This window comes from Phascolarctos cinereus, unplaced genomic scaffold (assembly GCF_003287225.1).
Source record: "Phascolarctos cinereus isolate Bilbo 61053 unplaced genomic scaffold, phaCin_HiC Scaffold_2;HRSCAF=192, whole genome shotgun sequence".
Taxonomy (NCBI): domain Eukaryota; kingdom Metazoa; phylum Chordata; class Mammalia; order Diprotodontia; family Phascolarctidae; genus Phascolarctos; species Phascolarctos cinereus.
In genome coordinates, this window is record NW_027555625.1 from 63,150,796 (window position 1) to 63,174,013 (window position 23,218).

At 42.5% G+C, this 23,218-nt stretch overlaps 1 pseudogene across 1 annotated transcript in view; it reads right to left on the minus strand.

Annotated features, from left to right (window-relative positions):
- Positions 1 to 304: 304 nt before the first annotated feature.
- Positions 305 to 23,218, minus strand: part of LOC110210441 (pyrethroid hydrolase Ces2e-like) — a 32,611-nt pseudogene continuing 9,697 nt past the window's right edge. Inside the window, exons 5-14 of the transcript XR_013484538.1 lie at positions 21,457 to 21,590; positions 16,684 to 16,837; positions 15,370 to 15,474; positions 14,365 to 14,463; positions 10,350 to 10,490; positions 8,045 to 8,119; positions 6,832 to 6,978; positions 5,409 to 5,531; positions 3,568 to 3,646; positions 305 to 2,681 (exon numbers count right to left, since the gene is read on the minus strand). The product of XR_013484538.1 is annotated as a pyrethroid hydrolase Ces2e-like (transcript). The remainder of the gene's footprint in view (positions 2,682 to 3,567; positions 3,647 to 5,408; positions 5,532 to 6,831; positions 6,979 to 8,044; positions 8,120 to 10,349; positions 10,491 to 14,364; positions 14,464 to 15,369; positions 15,475 to 16,683; positions 16,838 to 21,456; positions 21,591 to 23,218) is intronic.

The following is a 23,218-nucleotide window of genomic DNA, read 5'->3' on the forward strand; positions in this document are numbered from 1 at the left end:
ACTGTAGGTAATAAATATCCATCCAAACAGGATACAAAACAGAGAGCCTTCTTCACAGATAAGCATTCCTATTGTCTCTACTTTCCCAGCAAATAACAATACTTTTGTAATGATGGTGTTGCTTAAGTTTGAAGAGAGTGAAGCTTGATTCAGATGACCTATTCAAAAGTGAAGGGCTTGGAGCCTAAAGACCTGAGATGGAGCCCCTGCACAACTTCTTCTTAGCTGGGGGACTTGGGGTGAAGCACACATTCTGGGCCCTTGAGTCCTTTGTGGTGTAATGAGTGGGTTGGAGCAGACACTCTTCTTTTTGAAAAATTTTTATTTTTGAGGCAAATGGGTTAAGTGACTTGCCCAGGGCTACACAACTAGTTAGTGTTTGAGGCTGGATTTGAACTCAGGTCTTTGACTCCAGGGAATGTGCCTATCCACCATGCCACCTACCTGCCCCTGGATCAGATATTCTTCAAGCTCTTGTCCAGCTTGGATACTCCCCAGTGTTCACAATAAGTCTGGGAGTTGGTGGTGTCTTTTTTATTATTCCCACTGACTTCATAAGGAAAAAGACATTCCAACACGACATAACTGGTGGGTGACAAGTCAAGTATTTCTAAAGGTCACACCAAGCACCAGGCACTCAAGCACTGGGGATGCAAAGAGAGGTAAAAAACTGTCCTCAGGGAGCTCACAATCTAATGAAGGGAGACAAGGTGCAAACACCTAAGGATAAACATCATATACACAAGGCAAACTGGGGGATGATCAACAGTAAGAAGGCACCAGCTTTAAGGCGCACTTAGCAAAGGCTTCTGGCAAAAGATGAGATTTTAGCTGAGCCTTAAAGGAAGCCAGGAGGGGAAGATGAGGAGGGACAGGGTTCCAGGCATGGGGGCAGCCAGAGAGAGTGCCCAGAGCCCAGATATGGAGGAGGCTAGTGGAACTGGACCAAAGAGTACATGACAGGAGCAAAGTGCAGGAAAATGTGGGGAGGGTTCAAATTCTGAAGGTCTTTAAACACCAGACAAATGGTTTAATATTTGACCATAGAAGTAAAGGGAACCATTAGAGAGTTTATCACATGAAGGGTGACATGGTCAGATTTGAGTGAAGGATGAGCTGGAGTGGGAAGAAAACTGAGGCAAGAGAAACTAGGCTGCAGGCTATTGTAAGGTCATTTGAGGTGACTCTGCCACCTAGCTACCCTTACACTCTATATTATCTGTATCCTGCCTTCATTGTCTGAACTCCATATCAACTATGTCTCATTTTCTTAACCAGAAGCTTCTTGGTGACAAAAAGGTTTTAACAGCTAAGTATTTGATCTTTCTTGATGAAGGGAATGTTTTAGTACCATACATCCCTTTATCCCAATGATGTGCTAGAGCCAACTTGTACCACAGTTGGTTGTTAAATTTTCAGCATGAGCATTCACACCTCAAAATTGGCATCCACTACAAATTAGGGTTTGGGTCATTGTTTTATTGATATTTAAACTTACAAAGTGATGGAGATAAAGTGAATAATATAACTTAAAAGGAAGTCTTGTGAGTTTTTCAGTCAGCTGGTTATTAAACATTGACCAGAATGCCTCTGCCTGCATCCTGTTAGTAAAATATTTTGTTGCTGTGAAATATCTTGTTAGCATAACCACTCAGAGTAGAGGAAGGATTTCCTTTGATTTTCCTTTTTTTTTCCATGTAAAAGGAACCCTGTAGAAGAACCATGGTGAGCTTTGGCTCAGAGATGCTATCGTCCCTGTGCTGCTCCTTTGCAAGTAAAGAACCCCTTGACTTGCAGCATTATCATGGAGTTTTGTTTTCAGGACCCGCAGTGTACCACATTATCTCCTCACAGAAATGTTTTCAGGAAAACCCTAGGTAACTGATGAAGCAGGACAGAGACATCCAAGAGCTCAGTGTACTAAGAAGAGCCTTAGATTTGGAGTCAGAGGGCCTGGCTGCTTAGTGTCTGAGTCACCTTGGACAAGTCCTTTCCCTTCTCTGGGCCTCTGTGTTCATTCTTGTTCAATGATTTCTAATATCCATTCCAGCTCTAATCAATCATTCAATCAATCATCAAGATTAATTATTTCCCTACCAAGTGCCCTAGAGATACAATGCCAGAGAATGAAACCATCTCCATTATAATTCTATGAAATGAACTAGTCATTTTTTCCTTTAGAGACAGGGTGGACTGGCTGGTCTCATCAGATTCCCACTGTCTCAGAATTGGAAGGTCCCTTTCAAATCAATTGATATTGCTGAAAATGTTTACATTGCACAGTGCCCAGAACGGAGTAGGCACTCTATAAATTATTTTTTCCTTATAACTATCATTTAAATTCTTCTCCCATAGCAGTAACGAGTGAGAGTCAAAGTATTTCACTCAAAACTGTGATATCCTTTAGCTGAGGCCAAGGAACTACTCAAAAGAAGTGATTGGGTGTCATTGGTCTGCAACAATTGCAAAAACAGTTGTGATCACAGCGGCTTAGAGATCACAATTCCACTCGGGCTTTTTCAGGCTGTGATTCCTTCATCTTCTGAGGCAAGGTCTTGGTCCAGAACTCCCACTTATCTTTCCTCAGGCTTTTTCCCACAGACAGCTGCAAATTCAGCTGCAGGTACTCCTCCTTCTGGTCATAGACTGGCCAGTGAAAAAGGTCTGCACCATTTGGGTCCCTGGGAGGAAAAACCAAACATTTAGAACTGAAAGGGGCCACTCCATTGGCAAGTGTAGCAAGCCACCATCAGCTCAGCCCAAAGCCAAGGAAGGGACCCGGAAGTCAGGGTCAGCTGACAGTGGCAGCACCCACAGAGAGCTTGTCCACCCATCCTTAAGCAGTTTGGTCTTCACCTTTCATGTTGGTCCTTTCTAATGCACCTGAGGTAGAAGGTCCAAAGACTAAAAGGATTCACATAGGGAATAACAAGGCAAGTCAGGATTTGAACTCATATCATTGGACTCCATTTCATTGGGGCTGCCAGGTGATGTAGTAGATAACCTTGGGCATGGAGTCTGGAAGACCTGAGTTCAAATCTAGCCTCAGAATCTTACTAGCTGTGTGACCTTGGGCAAATAACTTAACTGTATGTCCCTCTGTTTCTTCATCTAGAGAAGGAAATAGCAAACTACTCCAATATCTTGGCCAAGAAAACTCCAGATGGGGTCACAAAGAATCAAGCACAACAATAGTGGACTTCAAATCTAATATTGGACAATTACCACTCCCACCTGTCCTAATGGTTCCCCACGGGGAAGAGAAGTCACTGATACTTGAGTGTGATGGTGAGGGCTAAGAGAGTTGCTCATCTTTTTTATATTCCTTTCAAGTTGCTCATGTGTAGGGTGAGTCTGCCAAAGGAATACCATCCCCCAACCCTGGCCATGAACTTGGGGAAGGGCTACGCTTGTTCCCCAGACCTTACCTCTAAGTTGAACAAGCTTTTTTTTTCCAAACAAATTTCAATCAGGGGACTTCTATGTAAGTAGCAAACCTTTATGTGCCTAGGAACAGGTACTACCCCACAGGGAAACCATCTGGAAACCAAGAGGCAGCTTTCTCACCCGTGACGGGCAAAGTTTGCCCAGTAGCTCATGATCCTGTGGCTCAGGAGTTTTTCCTCTTCTGTTGCCTCACCCAAATCTAGGAACACAAAAAGAAACGTCTTGGTTAAGGTAAAAATGCAAACCTAAAGGCTTCCTTTCCTCCAGTGTCCAGCCCCAATCACCCAGCCAATCCTGCTCTGGCCACTGAACTGATCTTCTTCCAATAGTTTCCATCATGACACTCCTCTCCCAGATGACGTCCCAGAACTTCTGTTGACCTGCTCTGTCTGACTCCATAACTGAACCTCTCCCCAAAAAGCAAAGTGGTTCAGCTAGACTGGAAATCAGGAAGTCTTGAGTTCTGATTCAACCTCAGATGCTGACTACATGAGTTATCCTGGGCAAGTCACTTCACTTCTATCTGCCTTTGTTTCTTTGCTTGAAAAATGGGGATAATAATAACAGATGTGCCCCAGGATTATTGGGAGTATAAAAAAAAAGAGATAATATTTACATAATGATTCACAAAACTTGTTAAAATGTTAAATAAATACTAGATACCATTATTATATTTTATTTATACTATTATTACTTATAATAATATATAATATATTAATGAAGTATTATATATAAAAATGACATGCTGAATTATTTTGCAATTACATAATGACATATTTTATTATATGTCATTATAACAATAGCAAGATTATTATAAATGTTATTTTTAATAACAATTGTTATTCTAAGCTACAACAGCATAGCACAAACTCTGGTAGCTGGAAAGTCTTTGCATGTGGCCCCTGCCCCAGACATTGCTTGTCATTCAAGGCCCCTCCACAGGGCAGTGCAGACAGGCTCAGCAGCAGCAACTGGGCCATAAGGTCATGAATTCTATTGGCCATGGCAAGTCATGAAACAGATAAATGGACAAACTGGCCTTCCAGTTCTGCCAGAACAGGAGCAAGAAGGTGAAAATAGGGAGAGAAGAGTTCCAAAAACACAGATTTGCAACTATTTACAAACATTAATTCTGAAGACCGCTAAATGTGAGACTTTTGTCCAACAATCAAGAAATGGAAGCAGTGGTAGACAAAGTGAATCAAGAATAACTGGAGAAAAGGGAAGGAGGAAGGAAGGAAGGGAGAGAGAGATGGAGTAAAGAAGGGGAGAAGGGAGGGAGGGAAGGCTTCCAGAACATTGGGCAGATCCTCTGTGCAAGATTTATGGGAGCACAAGGACAAGAATCATACAGGATGAGATGGTGTGACAGGGCAGGGTCTACCCAGAGGAGAGGATGAGGGTATTGGTGAAGTCAGTGATCTACTAACACATGGAAATGTCTTTTTGGTGTTCACATGTCATCTTCCCCTTTGGGTAGTAAACTCCAGGAAATCAGACTACCCAGAGTTGAACAGAGGGCTTTGCGTGTTGCATGTGCTTAATCATATAAACTGAATTGAACTGAACAGCTGATTCAATCTCCTGACTCAGTTCATCGTGAACAAGCAGATGGAGCCTGGGGACTTCCAAGGCTGATTTCTTAATCTTCAGTAACTCACTCAACCAGGTAACTACTGACTGACTCCTCTATCCCTGGCATTGTACCAAGGGCTGGAGATATAAATGCAAAGAATAATAAATGAAAACACAATCTCTTCTGAGCCAGCTGGGTCACTATTCAGTGCCTCCTAAGGGATTTGGGATTAGACCTCCTAAATCCATGATATTGGAGAAGTCTCTTCCTCTCTCTGAACTTCAGTTTCCTCTTTTGTAAAACAATCATGATCACAATCCCTTCCTTCCCTCCACTCCCCCCACCCACACACAGATTTCCACTCCCTCCCATCTCCATTGCTTACAAGGGGCTCCAAAGACAAAACGTATTTCATCACCATGGTCTGCCTTCACAAAATCCGGCTTGAGGCCCTTAAATATGCTTGGTCGGTGCTGAAATTCATAAAAGTAGACTGGAGAGCTGGGACCTAGGCAAACATAAGAAATGCCCATGGTTCTTGACACATTGAACACAGGGCAGGGCCACATGCCCGGGGCCCCTCACATGATTCCCTCCTTTAGGGTGGGGGGGCAATGGCAGGTGGCCATTAATAGGCAAGCTCCTAGAGGGCAGCCCCTTAACAAATACTATGCTGTGAGGCAGGACAAGTGCTGGGGTCTAGTGTAACAGGATCTGGGTTGAAATCCTGGCCCTGCTGCTTACCAACTGTATGACCTTGGGGGTATCCTTTTACTACTCTGAGGGTGATTTTTCAACTGTAGAGACAGTAATCCCTGGACTGTCTACCGTATGGGAAGAGGAGGGGGAGGTAATAAGCATGTTCAGTTACCTGGCAGTTATATTTGATTCTATGTGATCTCATTTGGGGTTTTCTTGGCAAAGATGCTGTAGAGGAAATTGAGGCAAAGAGGGTGAAATGACTTGTTCAAGGGCACACAGCTAGTAAGTGTCTGAGGCCAGATTTGAACTCAAGAAGAGGAGTCTTCCTGACTCCAGGGCCAGAACTCCATCCACTGTGCCACCTAGCTGCCCTATGAATATGCATTTATAGAGCACTTTGTGCTAAGTGCTTTACAAATATTACCTCATTGGAGCCTTGTACCAACCCTGTGATGGAAGTGCTATTATCATTTCCATTTTATAGTTGAGAAAACTGAGGCAAACAGAGGTTCAATGACTTGCTAAGGACACACAGCTAGAAGGTGTCTGAATCTGGATTTGAACTCAGGTCTTCCTGACTCCAGGTCTGATGTTCTATCCATTGGGATGAGGTTGTTGTAAGGATCCAGGAGAATAATGGATGTAAAGTGTTTTATAACAATACAACACTCCAGTAGGAGTTCTGGATTTTTTTTAAATTTGAGCACTGTGATAACTTGATTTCAATAATTGGTTTTGTATCTATGTATTCTATTTTATACACTTGAAAACATTACTCTGGAAGGAATCTATAACTTTCCTGGCCAGAGGGGTCCATGATGCATACCCACAAACATGCTGGGAACATCTGCTTATAGAAATATGGGTGGTTACTATTAATTATTGTTATTTATAGAGAATGGTCACTGAGTTCACACCGGCTACACTTAGGTGGGTATGTGAGAAGAAAGAAGGTGAACAAGGGCTTTTAACCACTCGGGAGGCTCTGATAGCAAAGCCAGAAGCAGGAGCCTCCTTCTGCATGAGGGCGTGGGTGACATACACACACTGCCACAGAGTCGAGCCATTCTTACGCTGATTCTAGAAAGGGTCAATGCCATACTCACCATATTGATATTTGGCCAGTTTGAGGGCAGGAATAACAAAGATTAAATCCCCCATCATTTCCTGCAATTGATCCGATATTCTGCCAGGTCCTCAGTATCTCTTAAATATTCTTCTATTATCAGATGCCCAAGCTCAGGAGGAAGATCCTATAGGAGACCCAGGAAGAGACAGAGAAACAGAAAAATGAAGACAGCTGGCAGTGGGTTGTTTGGGGATGTTTGTTGGTGGATTGTAAGCAATAAGCAAGGGAGCTAGCTGACACAGTGGATAAACTCTGGCCCTAGAGTCAGGAGGAGCCGCATTCCAATCTGACGTCTGACATGTATTAGCTATGTGACCCTGGGCAAGTCACTGAATCTTGTTTGCCTCAGATCTCTGTAAAATGAGCTGGAGAAGGAAATGGCAAACCACTCTTGTATCTTTGCCAACAAAACCCCCAAAAGGGCCACAAAGAGTCAGACACGACTAATCAACTGAACAACCACAAGCTTATTGCTTTGATTATTTCAATGGCCTCCTGATTGGTCCCTGTGCCTTAGATCTCTCCCCACTCCAATCTATCCTCCACTCATCTGCCAAAGGGATTTTCCAAGCACAGATCTGACCACTGTACTCCTCTCCCCCAACTAAGTAAATTCTACTGGAGGCCAATGACCTCTAGTATTAATTATAAACTCTTCCGTTTGGTATATAGAGTTTTTAATAACCTGGCCCCATCCAGTTTATACTATATACATCATACACACACACACACACAAACACACACTACATTATATAAAATACATGATATGTAATGTACATATACTATAGCATATATAATATATATTATGTACATATGTAATATAATAATGTATACACAATTACCCTCCTCACACTCTATGGTCCAGGTATGGCAATCTTCTTGCTCCTCACCCTTCCCATTCCATCTCTCACCTCCATGCCTTTGCATTGGCAAGACTCAGCTCAAACAGCACCTTCTATGGAACATTTTTCTTGCTTCCTGCCTCCTCCAGCTTGTAGTGCCTTACCCCTCCCCCAAGATTTGTTCTCTGAATGTTTTCCATCTTCTGGATGTTCAGGTTGTTTCTCTCACAGAATGTAAGTTCCTTGAGGGCAGGGAGTATTTCACTTTGTCCCGGTACCTAGCCCAGTACCTGCTATGTAGTAGGTGCTTATAAAAAAAAAAAAAAGCTTGATTAACTGTTAGCTCACCGAAAATGCGCTTAGCACTGATGATTGCATTCTTTTTTTATCTATTTTTTCCTTAAATCCAGGAATGTCCATTTCCTGTGTAGAGAAAAATGGTGCACTGTGAATGGTCTTTAGAACATTTTGAAATTTGTGCATTTTTTAAACAAAACTAATCCAAAGAAGTTATTTTACCCTTTAAGGAGGAACTATGCCATAGATTTGTTTAGGAATTGCTGAATAATGCCCAATAAACACTGAACATTTCTCAAGATATTTTGTAAAATGGCTAGCAAAATGGTGGGTAATACCCAGTACATATTAAATAATAGTCATGGATTCTCCATAATGACTAGTGGCCTTAGACTGATGCTTACTATAACGTTCTGCAAGAAATAATGAAGGTAAAATTATATTTTTCTGACTAATGTGAATAGACTGACTTTACATGCACATGCTTAAGGAGGCAGCTGACAAATGGTTGTTAATATCATGTCATTTAAAGTTCATATAGCCCCGATGGCCTTTAGATAAGATGACCTGAAGTCCATAGGAAAGAGACCTGGTCTCCCATGAGGAGGCCCAGGTTCTAGTTCCAGTAGTGTCACTAGAGTTATAGCATGTCATTTCTGGGAGCCTCAGCTGTCTATTTACAAACTGGCAGTAAACATCTTAATGTTCTCTACCTCACAGTCCCCATGACAGAAGTGTTTTGTAAATTATAAAGTGCTATGTAATGTAAACTAGTATTATTCACTTTTCATTTAAAATAAAGAGACTTGAGGCATCTAAGTGATGGATAGAGCACAGGACCTAGAATCAGGAAGACCTGAGTTCAAATCCGGCCTCAGACATTTAGTATGTATGACCCTGGGCAAGTCACTGAACCCCAATTGCCTACAAACATTTTAAAAAATTAAAAAAGAAAACAAAATAAAGAGGCTTGTAGAGTATATTTTAAATAAAAGGAAACTAGACCTAGCTTGGGCTTCTCTTCCTAAACTTCTGAGCATATTCATACATGAAATGAGTCATCCATAGAGATAATAACCAAAGGTGGAATCATTTCTGATTCTTCCAGAGAAACCTGTTCAGGGTATCTTTTCTGATTTTAGAAAAGGCAGATTTACAGATGATGCAAAGTTAAGAAGGCCAGCTAACATATTGTAATATGGAGTCAGGATCCAAAAAAAAGCCTTGACATACTAGAATATTGGCCTGACCACAGTCATTAGGATCTAAATTAATGGGGACAAAGTCTTACAATCTCAAGATGAGGGAGGCATGGTTAGGTGGCAAATTATTTGAAAAAGATCTAGGGATTGTGGTGAACCACAAGCCCACAACGCGTTAACAGCATAATATGGCAACCTAAAAAGCAATGGGATGCTGAGCAGCGTTAAGAGAGACATGGGGAGGTGAGAGGCCCTTTGTGCTCTGCCGCTGGGGAGGCTACAGTTATCCCTTTTGCATCATGACTTTCCTCATTGTGATTTCAATATATTGTGGGTAGGCTTAAGAAATTAAATGGAAATTTTTGGGGAGTTTTGTGGAACCTGTAGATGACAAATGAAGGCCAACAGATGACATGGAAAAAGTTTAGAAACTCATAAATTTATAAAAAATATAATATTATAGTAATATCTACATATTTTATAGTTTAATACTATAGTGATTTAATCTATTCCTTGGGCTTGAAAAGCAGGCCAAAAGATTTTACATGAATATTCCAGATGGTGGGGGTACTGCACCCCCAATCCCAGTGATATTGGAGGGATAATTATATATCTGGAATCTGTTGTTCAGTTCTGAGCACCATATTTGGGTCCAAATATAGAGAAGCTGAGAAGAGGGTCATGGTCTTGCCATACGGATGGGTTGAAGGAATATGTTTTGTGGGCTAAAGAAAAGACATAGGGCGGGAGCAGACATGATGGTTACCTTTAGCTATCTGGTGGATGGTCACCTGGAAGAGGCAATTAATTGGCATCATTTACCCTAAGGGCAGACCTGAGAACAACAGGTAGAAGTTGAAAAAGAAGCAAATTTCTACTTGATGTCATGGTGTCCTGTCCAAGTGTGAGAACTGCCTAAAAGTGAAAAGGCCCTCTCAGAAGGGAGAAGGTTTTCCCTCCTTGGAGGTCTTCAAACAGAGGGTGGATGACCATTTGTCCAGCAAGTTATAGAAGGAATTTTCCTTCAACTCTGGCTTAGACTCCATGGCCACCAAGCTCCTGACCTATTCGGAAAGTCTATGATTCTTTAGAGAAGCATAAACTGTTAAGATCAGAAAGAATCTGGCACATAATAGAACATGCTAGGATCTTACCACAGGAATAACCCAGCCATATTCATGGTTGTTGACACCGATGATGGAAGGGACATGGTGGAACTCTCCTGCAGCTAGCAACTCTTCAGGATGTTTGGGAAAGAACTGTCCATCAACTACACCAGGGATTATCTTGAAATGCTGAAGAAAGAAGCAGAAAAAAAGAAAAGGCAAGTCTATCTCCATAATCTCCCTTCTGTTTATCACTTTCTCATCATTCTCATTGATAGCATATTATTTTGGACACTTTTTATCACTTACCTGGACTCTTTTTTTTTCTTTTTTGGAGGCAATGAGGGTTAAGTGACTTACCAAGGGTCACACAGCTAGTAAATTACTAAGGCCAGATTCGAAGTCAAGTCCTCCTGACTCCAGGGCCAGTGCTCTATCTATTATATCACCTAGCCGTCCCTACTTATCTGGACTCTTGCAACAGTCTCCAAACTGGCCTCCCTGTCTCCCCCTCTAATTTATCACACACACACACACACACACACACACACACACACACACCACACACACACCCCTTCACTATCTCAGACTTGCTCATGACACTCCACTACATTAAAAACAATTTCCATGACCTCCCCATTACCCAAAGAAAACCTCTTACACTTCAGCCTGGCATTCAGAGCCCTCTCTTCTACCTTTCTAGCCTTATCTCATACTATGTAGACTCTGACTTGTGCCAACTAAGTTATGTTTTACCAATAATGGATTCCCGGCTCTCTACTGAAAGTCAACCACCTTTTCTTACCTTTCTGCCTTGATTACTTCTCTCCACATGGCTAGAATGACCCTTCCCCCATTGCTACCCACTGAAATTCTTCACTTCCTTCAAGAGCCAATGTAACTCCCACATCTTCCACAAAGCCTTCTCTGATAGCAGCCAGAAGGACCCTTTCCTTCCTCAGAGTACCCACTGCATATGCTTGTGACACTCATGGTGGACTTAGGTTCTGTTACCTGTGTATGGCATAAAGCCCTCTGCCCTAAGAAAGGGAATTCCATTGTGGACCCATTCCTTTACCCACACTTTGTGTCCCCCCAGGCCCAGACACAGACACTGCTCCAGAAATGCTTCTGGAATAAATGGCAGGAGAGACCTGGTCTCAAAGTCAGTAGATCTGGATTCTATTCCTGGGTCAGCCACTAACGCACTCCATAACTTTAGGAAAATGACATCTCTCTGGTTTCAACTTCCTCCTCTACAAAATGGTGCTTTGGACTAGATTGTTGTCAAGAGCTTTTCCCATAAAGCTTCTTAAAAGAGGGCACTGGAATTGGACTTTAATGAATGGGGAAGAATTCAGCAGACAAAGAGTGGCTATGAGAGCAGCAGGTGGGGGAGGAAGGAAGACTGGATTGAAAATTGGGAGACACCTGGGCTGGAATCCCAGCTCTAGTGTTTACTGACTGTGTGGTGGTGGAGAAGTGAAGTCACTGCCTTTAGGCTCCATAGAGTTTTCTTGTTGTTGTTCAGTTGTGTCTGACTCTTCATGACCCCCGTGGCCATAGCACATAATTATAATCCATGGGGTTTTCTTGGCAAAGACTGCAGTAATTCACCATTTTCTTCTCCGGTAGATTAAGGCAAATAGAGGTTAAGAGACTTGCCCAGTGGGTGTCTCCTGCTAGCTATGAAATCTGGTCTTCCTGATTCTAGAACTGGTTCTCTATTCACTGACACCTCCTCAAAGGTTTACCCATCTATAAAACCGGAATTATGTTTCTTGTACTCCCTACCTCATGGATTGTTATGAGAAAAGTACTTTATAAACCAGTATGATAACGAAAAGGAAGGATTTTACAGACACAAGACACACTTGAACAAAGGCACACAGGTAAGAGAGTATAGGGAACATTTAGAAGACTGAGGACAGATGACTTTGGCTGGAGCATAGAGTGGATACAGGGAGATAATATAAGATAAGGCAGGAAAGCCATGGAGACACCAAACTCTTCAGTATCTGAATACTAGGCTTGGGGAAAGTCAGGAATCCTTTCTTCTCCCATCTCCTTGGCATCTGCTGTGGCCAAAATGAAACTTCACCTCCCATATCCTTTGGCAAAGTATATTCATAAGACTGTAAATTCAGAGCTGGAAGGTGCTTTAGAAGATCATCTGGTCCAATTCCCTCAGTTTCCAGATGAGGAAGCTGTCATCAAATCAGTGTGAAAAAACATAATAGTTTTCAGATTGAAGGAAGAAGATTCAACATGGCATAATGGAAAGAGTAATTAGATATAGGGGCAGCTAAATGGAATAGTGGACAGAGTGCTGGGCCTGGAGTCAGAAAGACTCATCTTCCTAAGTTCAAATCTTGTATCAGACACTTACTAGTTATGAGATACTGGGCAAGTCATTTAATCGCATTTGCCTCAGTTTCTTAATGAGCCAGAGAAGAAAATGGCAAAGCACTCCAGTATCTTTGCCAAGAAATCTCCAAATGAAGTCATAAAGATTCATACACGAATGAATGAAAAATTAGATGCAATTAGATCTGGTATAACACTTATTCTGACTCTAACACTTATAAAGTAAGTGAGTACAGGCAAAGAATTCCATTCTTTGAGGAAGCACCATGATGTGATGAAGAAAGATCTTGGTCTTAAAGGCCTGGGGTCAGGTATTCATCTTCATATTTGCAAGCTGTATGGCATTTGGCAAAGAGGCTTAACCCTTCTGGAACTTGTTTTTCTCCTTTGTAAAATATCCAATAAATACATCAATCCCCAAACTGTCTTAGGCTTTGGAAATAAAAATACAAAAACAAATAGCTCCCTCACCTCTCTGTGATTCTATTCAATGGTTCTAATTCCCAAGTCTGTAATTTGGGAATGACATCATATTTGTACCACCAATGGTACTTGGTTTTTGCAAAGTTATTGAAATGAGATTTTATATATATGTGTGTATATATATATATATATATGTGTGTGTGTGTGTGTGTGTATGCATATATATATATATATAATGTATTTTTATGAAAAGAATATTTAGATAAGAGGTATTGATCCCAGAGGATAGAGAGACCCTTCCCAGAACTGTGATTCTTTCTTCCAAAAATCCATTGGGTGTTAGATCTGGAAGGTGACAAGAACAGAATATTGGAGCTAGAAGGGACCACCACCAACATTATCATCACCACCATCATCATCATAATCATCACCATCATCATCATCATCATAACATTCATTTAGTGCTCACTATATGCCTGAATTGTACTAATAAGCACTTTACAATGATTGTCTGAATTTATCCTTACACCAACCCTGGGATGGAAGTGTTATTATTATCCCCATTTTATGGATAAGGGAACTGAAGCTAACAGGTTAAATGACAGCTAGTGTCTGAGGCTAGATTTGAATTCAGTTCCATTTTCCCAGCTCTCTAACCCCTTGCACCACCTAACTGCATCACCATTTCTTAGCTTATAGAATGTTAGAGCATAGAATACTACAGCTGGAAAAGAAATCTTGTGCAGTCAAATATTAGCAGTGGAAGGAATTTTGGAACAAACAATGTTGGAACCCAGAATGTTAGAATCAGATTAGAATGGATGCTTCCAGCTTTAAAGCTATGAATCTATAAACAGAGAATATTTGAAGAGAAAAGGTTCTGAGACTAGACAATGAAAAAGCTTAAAACCTTAGAATCTGCAATGTTTAGAACACAAAGTTTTGGAAGGATTCTTAGACATAGTATATCCAGCATAGAAGGGATGGAACTTTAGCATCCAAAATAAAAGTTGAGAGCACAAAATTTTTGGAGGTAGAAGAGGTCCTAGAAAGCAGAACATCAGACCTAGAAGAGACCTTTGGACATAGAATATTGGAGGTAGAAATATCCTTGAAGATCATCTAGTTAGTAGGGGAAAGTGAGACTAAGAGAGCGACATTTCCAAGATCTTCACTTCAATCCCACCCAATCAAGCCTGTGTGTCTAGCCCTGCCCTAAGCTGTTTTGGCAGCTTGTCTTGGTAATGGAACCCTTGCTTCTCAGCTTCCATACCTTGGTAATGGCCAGGATTTCTCCTTCAGATTTGCTCCTAAGGCACTCAACCATGGAGGCAGAACTGTGTCTATCACAAGCAGACAGATTGGCAATGGCCTGCAAAAAGGTACCCATAATTAGTTAATATTCTCATGGAGTAACCCCAGCCTATATCACAATACAAGAATCCTTTTATACTCATCAGTCAGCTAGCAAATGATCATTTCAATAGGTGATGATGCAGTAATGGTGAAAAGGAGACCAAGCAGGAATCTGTCTGACCACCAAGGGGGTTGAGTCCCCCAATCACGAGCCTTCTCTGTACAGGGCTCAATGCCAGCCAATGGCGATGGGGATGGACATGGACAGGTTGCAAGGACACAATCCCTGCTCCCAAAGAGTTTATCATTTCCTCAAGGAGAAAAGACATAAATATCCATTAAGGACACACAATGTGGTCTGGTATGTTGAAAGAGCGTGACTTTGGCTCACAGACTTCAATTTTGGTGCCAGCTCAGTCACCAACTCATTGTGAAACTTTGGACAAATCAGAAAATGACAGAACTAGAGAGGTAGAAGGGAGCTCACAGATCATTCCATCTAACCTGTACTTGGGCCCCTTTGAGGAACCCTTATTGCTCTTCTGAGGGTGTTGGAAATAAGAATTTGGAGCTAGAAGGGACTTTACAAACCATCTAATTGAATCTACATTTGCAGAGCAAGAAACTGAGGCCCCAAGAAGGAAATGCCTTACCTAAAACCACAGGCATAGGAAGAAGTAGAGCCAGGAACTGAATACTCCCTCCTCTCTGTGCCTCAGTTTCCTCCTCTGTAAAATGAGGGGGCTGGACTAGATGATGTCTATGGTAACTTTCAGCTTGAACAGTCAATGGCAATCCAGCACACCTTCTTATAGCCCAGGAGAGCCAGAAGGCCAATGGGACCATGGGCCATGAGGTTGGGAGGCCAATAACCTAAGGAAGGATAAGAGGGATTGCGAAGAACAGAGTACAAGGAACTTACATTCATAACCATTTCTGAGCTGGAAGAAATCAAGCCAGGGAGGATGGCCACACCACTCTCCATGATTGCTCTGTGGAACAAGCCTTTGGACATAGGAGAAAGAACCTGGGGAGCAAACCACAGGAGAGAGAAGGAGGAAGCAGTCATGGGGAGGCCCAGCACTCCTGGCTTAGCAGAGATAGAGGAGACTGGGAGTCTGAAGACCAGGACTATTACTTACCCTGCCATACCTTATACTAACCATATAGGACAGTTCCGAACATTGGCCTTTTTATGGGGCCTTTGCTACAACCACGCCTATAAGACACATAGACAGGAAAGAGGGCTAAGTAGCCTTGGCCATCGTCCAAGACCTTCTGGGTGGTTCAATAACAAAGTATGATAAGATGCCTGAGCTCTGTAACCCAACAGTGCTTTTCCTATGTGATGCCTCATTAGAAGAGCATATTATTTATTGATTATTCTTTTTTATTAATTATGAGAAAGCCCAAGTTTGTGGTTAGGATCAAATTACTTCAAATCCAACAGTTTTTCCCACTATATCATGGGAATTTCCCACTTTCCCATCAGCTATTTTTTTTTTTTAGCTTTATCCTGAAGTCTTTCTCCCATGCGTTATCACATCCTGGAGGCTATAAGTGATGAGCAAACTCCTTAGGGGAGGAGGGCAACCAAGGCAGGAGATCTTTGCTGTAAGGCCCCTGATGGATTTTGTGTCCGTCATATGAGGGCCAGCCATGCTAAGCTCTCAGAGGCTCATCGGCAAAGACTGGAGAGAGCAGATCTATAGCCACAGCTAGTCACAAAGGCCACCTGGGAAGGTGCAGAAAGACTGTGAGCAGCATTGGGAAGAGGCGAACCTCAGTGGTGAAATCTGGGATCCATTGGGCCTTGAATTATTTCATCATTACCCTGATCATTTAATTTGCTCTTGCTCAAACTAGTTAGCAAGCCTTTTAAAAAGGGATAACTCAGGGAGTAAAGGCAGTGACTTGTTTGAGCTCACCCCCAAACCCCTCCAAATACCTGTAAAAATGGCTCTAAACAAAAAAAGGGATAACTCATCTTCTCTCTCCAATAAAGTCAGAGGAAGAAGGGCCTAGGTAATTACTTGGGACTAGGGCAGGGGAGTGTGGTGGGACATCCAAATGAAAGGCAAGCGCAGGTGCCAGCTTTAGAGAAAGAAGTCATCAGCCTGAATGGTTCTAAGAGGCGGGGGAAGAGAAGAGAAGAGGAAGACAAACTCAGGTCTGTGAGACTAGTTTTGGCTACAAGAGGCCCCGTTCAGGCCAAGGTCATGCCTCTACCACTTACATGTGAGGAAACACTTGTGCTCCCAGCTGACCCACCAAAGATGGTCACAAGGCCAGGATCTCCTCCAAAGTGGGCAATGTTCTTCTGGACCCACCTCAGGGCAGCCACCTGATCCAGGTAACCCCAGTTGCCAGGTGCATGCTCATCCCCAGTGCTGAAAGGCACACATTAGATAAGGTTGGATACTTCTGAAGAAGAACACCAGGTTCACAGGATTATGACATTTAAAGACAATTTCTCAGCTGGATGATAAGCTGGATAGACTGCTGGACCTAGACCTGGCAAGACCAGTATTCATTTACTAGCTGGTGACCGTGGGCTAGTCACATAGACCTCTGACTCAGTTACCTCATCAGTAAAATGGGGATAATAATGGCATGTGTCTCTCAGAGTTGCTGAAGGATAAAATGAGACTATTAATAAAGGACTCTGTAAACTTTAAAGGACTATACAAATGCTAGTTGTTGCTGTTCTGATTTTACACATGTAAATTGCTGAGACAGATCTTGAATTCCCCTATTCAAAGGACTCCTAGTGCATGCTTCTTTCCATGACTCACTGTGCCTTCCAGGGGGAGCCTCCACTATGCTGCTTCCTTCCCTTCCAGCTTACTCCCTGATCTCTTCCACCTCCCTTTCCCCCACTCTCCCTCTCCCCTCCTTTTTTCCACTCTCCTTTCTGTTTTCTCTTCCCCTGTTAAAATGTCAAGTCAAGAGATATCTACTGAGCCTACTATGTGCCACGTACTATACCGAGCTCTGGGCAAACAGAGAAAGGTAAACATAGTCCCTTCCCTCAAGAAGTTTACAGTTTAATGAGGGAGACAGCATGCAAACAGCTGTGCCCAAACAAGATCTATACAGGAGAGATTGGAGATGATCCCAGAGGGAAGGCCCTGGCAGTAAGGGAGGCAGGGAGAGGCTTCTTGCAGAAGGTGGGATTAGCACCAAGTCCTGAAGGAAGCCAGAAGGAAGAGCAGTGAAAATGAAGAGATTCAATGGAATATCTTATTCAAGGATGAAGAAGGAGGTAGAGAATATGAAAGAGTATGAGAAAACTGGAGAGGTAGGAGGAGGCCAGGCTTCTCTCCATGAACTCCGTCATCCAGCAATACTACTGTTCTAGGGCAGTTAGGGGGTGTAGTGGATAGAGTAGCGGCCTTGGAGTCAAGAGCACCTGAGTTCAAATCCTGCCTCAGATATATAACACTTACTAGGAATTTGAGACAGCTCTAATCCCACCTTCTTCAACAGATCTAGCCCTTCCTCCTCCCTCTCCCCCCCCCCACCCTCACACTGCTAGGATCTTCCAGAGCAAGGACCCCAATTTGAGACTTTATAGAAAATTGGTTCTGGGGAAGCTAGGAGAAGCATGAGCTTTATTACCATGTGGTGAACCAAGCAGGCAAAAAGAAAGACACACACACACACACACACACACACACACACACACACAATCATTATATAGCAACCTGCATTGACAGAGAGATTCATGGCACTCATATGCAGGAGAATTGTACAGTGGCAATATCTTGGTGAGAGTACACACTCAGAGTGGGGACTGAGCAGGTCAGTCTTATCCCTTAAAGAGAGGTTTGGTTGGAACAATCAGCACATGTGAGAGCAATCTTAAACTTAGGGAAGTTCCCCAGGATCCTTTATTGATGCAGTACTCAGGGACTCCAAGAGTGGGTGCCAGTACAGAGCATGCAGTTTGCTGGGAGTCCATTCAGGAGCTGAGGTAAGTCACAGGATCAGAATAAGTCAAGGCTTGTGACAGTACTGGCTATCTGCTACTTCTTAAATGTTTTATGGTCCATAGGACCACTTACCCTGTGACTCCAGCATGGAGTCCTATCACTTATAACAACAACATGACACAATGTATTTCATAAACCACAATTGTCCCAACTTCCCTCTGAGAGTACTTCTCCTTTACATTGTATATATTTTGAATCTATATGGCTATTTATATGTTGTCTCCCACTAGAATTAAACTCCCTGAAGGTAGGAATTGACTTTCTTTTGTATCCAAAGCACTGAAGATAGTCATTGGCATATAATAAGTGCTTTAAAATGCTGGTTGACTGACTGATTGACTGAGTAATGTGGTGATGGTCTGACCTGTGCTGTGGGAAGATCACTGACAGCTGAGTGGAGGATGAACTGGAGCAGGGAGAGAAGAGGCAAGGAGGCCAACCAAGCAGGTATTATTAGTACCAGTGTAAGGTGGTGAGAGCTTACACTAGAGGGGTGGTAGTGTCAGAAGAGAGAAGTGAGTGTATATGAGACATGTAACAAGGGTAGAATCAATAAGACTTGGCAACATATTGGATAGAGGGGGAAAGTGAGTGAGTAGTGAACAATGACATGTAGATCACAAGCCTGTGACTGAGAGGATACTAGCCCCTTTAACAAATAATGAGGAAGTTATAAAGAGGGGTGGGCTTAGTGGGAAAGGGAAAGAGTTCAGTTTTGGAAATATTGAGTTTATAGTGGGACATGCATTTTGAGATAGTTGTAGATGGGATACTATAGGTCTCTGGTCTGGAGACTGGAAGTCAGACTGGAGAGGCTGAAGAGAGTAAGAAAAAAGAATCAAGCTGTCTAGCCATAAAATGGAGGAGATGTATGAGATGATAGCTAGTGGGAATGGATGAGTAGATGGCTGGCTGGCTGGATAGATAGATCCAGTAAAGTTTTTTGAGAGTAGAGGAGAGACAAGGACAAGTTTGTAGGTAGTAGGGAAGCAGCCAGTGGAGGGTGGAGGGGGAATGGGGGAGAGAGAGGGGAGAGAAGAGAGAGAGAGAGAGAGAGAGAGAGAGAGAGAGAGAGAGAGAGAGAGAGAGGGAGAGCAAGATAAAGAATCTTGAAAGTGGGAATGATAGAAAGGGCAATCTTCTGGAGAAGACTGGATGGAATGGAATAATTTGTGTGTGTAGAAAGATGAGCCTAAGTAAAGAAAATGTCCATCTCTTCACGTAAGGTACGTAAAGGAGAAGATAATAACAGAAGGCATCTGATCAATGTGAGATAAGGAGCAGGGGATATGAGGGAGTGCAGTGAGTGGCTCATTTTTCCCCCAGCAAAATAGAAAGCAAGGCTCTAGTTGAGATGGTGAAGAGAAGATGAGCCACGAGAAGTTTGAGGAGGCATGAACGGGTTTAGAAAAGCCACTCTGGTGAATGAGACAGTGAATTGATTATTTAGGTTCAAAAATTTTGCCTACCAGAGTAAGGATTCAGTTAAGATTATGTAACATTAATCTGCATGGATGCAGGCAACATGGTTTCATGATTTTCTCTAGCTTCATTCAGCAGTATGCAAAGAAGAGCAAAAGGAATGGTTGATGGGAGTAATCCAAGACTGAGGTTTGGCAGGGAAAGATTTGTCTTAGGATAATGGTTCAGTGTAGAATTGAAGTGGTTCACTAAGGAGTTAAGATGGAGAATTGGAGAGAATATGACCAGGCAGGGGGGATTGCTTGGGAAAGAACTGAGGGGTGGGGAGATTGAAGGTCAAGGTGAGTATGAAGAACAGGGTTAGGGCTTAGCAGGCAGAGGATCTAGTGGAATGATAAGAGAGTATAACTAGATAGAGGAATTTCAGAGTTAATGAACATAGAAGTGGAATACTCATGAGTCAGGGTAAAATCAAGGGTGGTACCATCTCTGCATCTAGCTGAGGTGGGGGGGAAGAGTAGGTTATGAGAAAGGAATACACTGAGGAACTGGGGAGTTAGAATGTTGAAGGGAACATCAAGATGAATGTTGCGGTCCTTCAATATGAAAGTGGGAGTTGGGAAAGAGAAAAAGACTGAAAAGAAGGTGCTGAACTCATTGAGAAAGGAAGGAGAATGTCCATGAGGATGGCAAACAGCTACTAGATTCTTAATTGGGTGATAAATATGGATTGAATGAACCTCAAGGAGGAGAAGTTGCTTAATGATGGTGGTAGAGAGAGAGTCTGGAAGTGGTAGGGGGAAACAAGGAATATTTTGGCTTCCCAGTGATGGAGGCACTAGTGAAAATGGAAATAGTGCTGGAAATGGTCACCAGGAAAGCTGTGTCATCAGAAAAAGTCAGGGTTTGGTGGGTACAAGAAGGGATAAGAAAGGAAAGGGTTAAAGAAAACAAGTTTGTTACTTAGAGTGCACAGTGAAAGGGGTAGTTAGCTTTAGAGTATGACATTACAGAAAATAGGTACTTGGAAAGCTAATGTAACCCTGGGCTTTATTGCTATGAAGTACAGCAACCTGGGGTTATGTTAACTAAGTAGGATCATCTTGTTTTCTTGTTTTGTAACCCCAGCAGTTAGTACAGTGCCTGGTGCTTAATAAATGGTCTATCTGCCCTCTTATCTGTCAGCTAGTGTATCCATCCATCCATCTGTCTCTCCATTTGTCCATCCACCCATCTATCTATCTATCTATCTACCTATCTATCTATCTATCTATCTATCTTTCTTTCTTTCTATCTTTCTTTCTTCTTTCTTTCTTTCTTTCTTTTTCTTTCTTTCTAGAATCTGAGGCTGATGGAGAAGTGAATTTATTGGTCATAAGAAGTAGGGCCATAATTTGAAACTGGTTCTTCTGGCCACAAATCTCATACTTTTTCTAGCAGGTCATGATTAGCTTGTGGGAAGGTAAGGGGGAGGGGGTAAGAGAGATGTCTAGTCAGGAATTTATGTTTATCATCATCGAACCACTCAGAGATCTGGGAGCTTATCAGGGAAAAAATACTTATACTCACTTTTTCCTGGGGTCAAATCTCACCTGAAGAACCCAAGGGTGCCCAGCCTGTACTGGATGGTGACCACTACCACATTCTGGGAGGCAGACAATATTGAACCGTCATATATGGAAGCAGTGCCAAAAGCGAGACCACCACCATGGATCCACACCATCACCTGCAGGAATCAGACATGGTTTTCTTTACAGGAACGAATCCCACCAAGCATGGCTCTGCCACTCCCTTGCTCAACAGGAGAGTACTGTATTGTGTGATAAATTACAGCTACTAGAATCTTGATTGGGTTATGAACATGAATTGAATGAACCTCAAAGAAGGAGACATTGCTGACTGATTGTGGTAAAGGGAGAGTCTGGAAGTGGTAGTGGGAAACAAAGAGTATTTTGGCTTCCCAGTGATGGAGGTATTACTGAAAATGCAAATAGTGCAGGAAATTGTCACCAGGAAAGCTGTGTCATCAGAAAAAGTCAGGGTTTGGTGGGTACAAGTAGCTAGAAGGGGTAAGAAAGGAAGGGGTTAAAGATGAAAACAAGTTTGTTACTTATGAAGCAGCCATTCTAGAGTGCACAGTGAAAGGGGTAGGTAGCTTCAGAGTAGGACACTACAGAAAATAGGTACTTGGAAAGCTAATGTAACCATGGGCTTTATTGCTGTGCAGTACAGCAACCTGGGGTTAGGTTAACACAGTAGTACTATCTTGCTTTCTTGTTTTGTAACCCCAGCACTTAGTACAATGCCTGTGACCAATGTTAAAGTAGCTCTACATGTGAGTGAATTCACTTATCAAGATACTGTGTATCAAGAGCTGACAGGATATGCATCAGAACATCTCAGGCAAGAGCCCACTTGACTTGACTCAGAGGCAGTTCAGATCCTCCTTGGAATCTTCCTGGTACCATCAGCTCCTTATGAATCATAGGTTTTAGGGCTGAAAGGGATTTTAGACTGCCTAGTACAGTACCCCCGTTTGACAGATGAGGAAACTGAGGCCCAGAGAAGTTAGGTGGAAAAGGTCATACAGCTAGTAAGTGGCAGAGCTGGGCTTGGACCTCAGAAATTCTCACTTCAAGTCCTTCACTACACTCTGTGGTTTGGTTGCTACTACACCCATCTCCCTTCCCACCCTCCATATAAAATATAAACTGTTAGGATACTAACAATGAAGAATACTGGAAGATCCCATTCTTTCTAGTATAATTGGTCTGAACCCAGTCTTTCTGAGCTTTGCCTGAGCAAGCTCAGTTTCTCTTGTAAAAAAGGTCGCTGCTCCATGGAATGAGGCAACCTGACACCCACCCCAGCTCATTCCTTCCTTCCAGGTGCCCCTTAGTCTCCTGGAAGCAATGGAAATTCATTCATTATTTCCCTTTGCAGGGCCAGCATGGGTGGCATTTCTTCCAGTCTTTGAATCCCCCAAGCCCTGGAGTATTCCAAACTCTAAACCCGTTTAATAAAACAACTCTGATAATCCTATATTTAGGAACTTGCTCTGTCTTTGCCGTATATTCATTCATTCAACACATTTATTGAGTACCTACTATGTGCAAGGCTCTGTGATGGGTATTTTGAATAAGACTAGGACCCTGTTCTCAAAGTACTTTCAGTCAAGGAAAGGGCAAGGATAGGATATGGATCAAAAACCATAATACAGGCTGTTGTATTCTGTTTTGGGCCAGCTAGGTGGCATAGTGGATAGAGTGATGGGCCTTCAGTCAGGAAGACTCATCTTTCTGTGTTCAAATCTGGCCTCAGTTTTGAGTTATATGACCCTGGGTAAGTCACTTA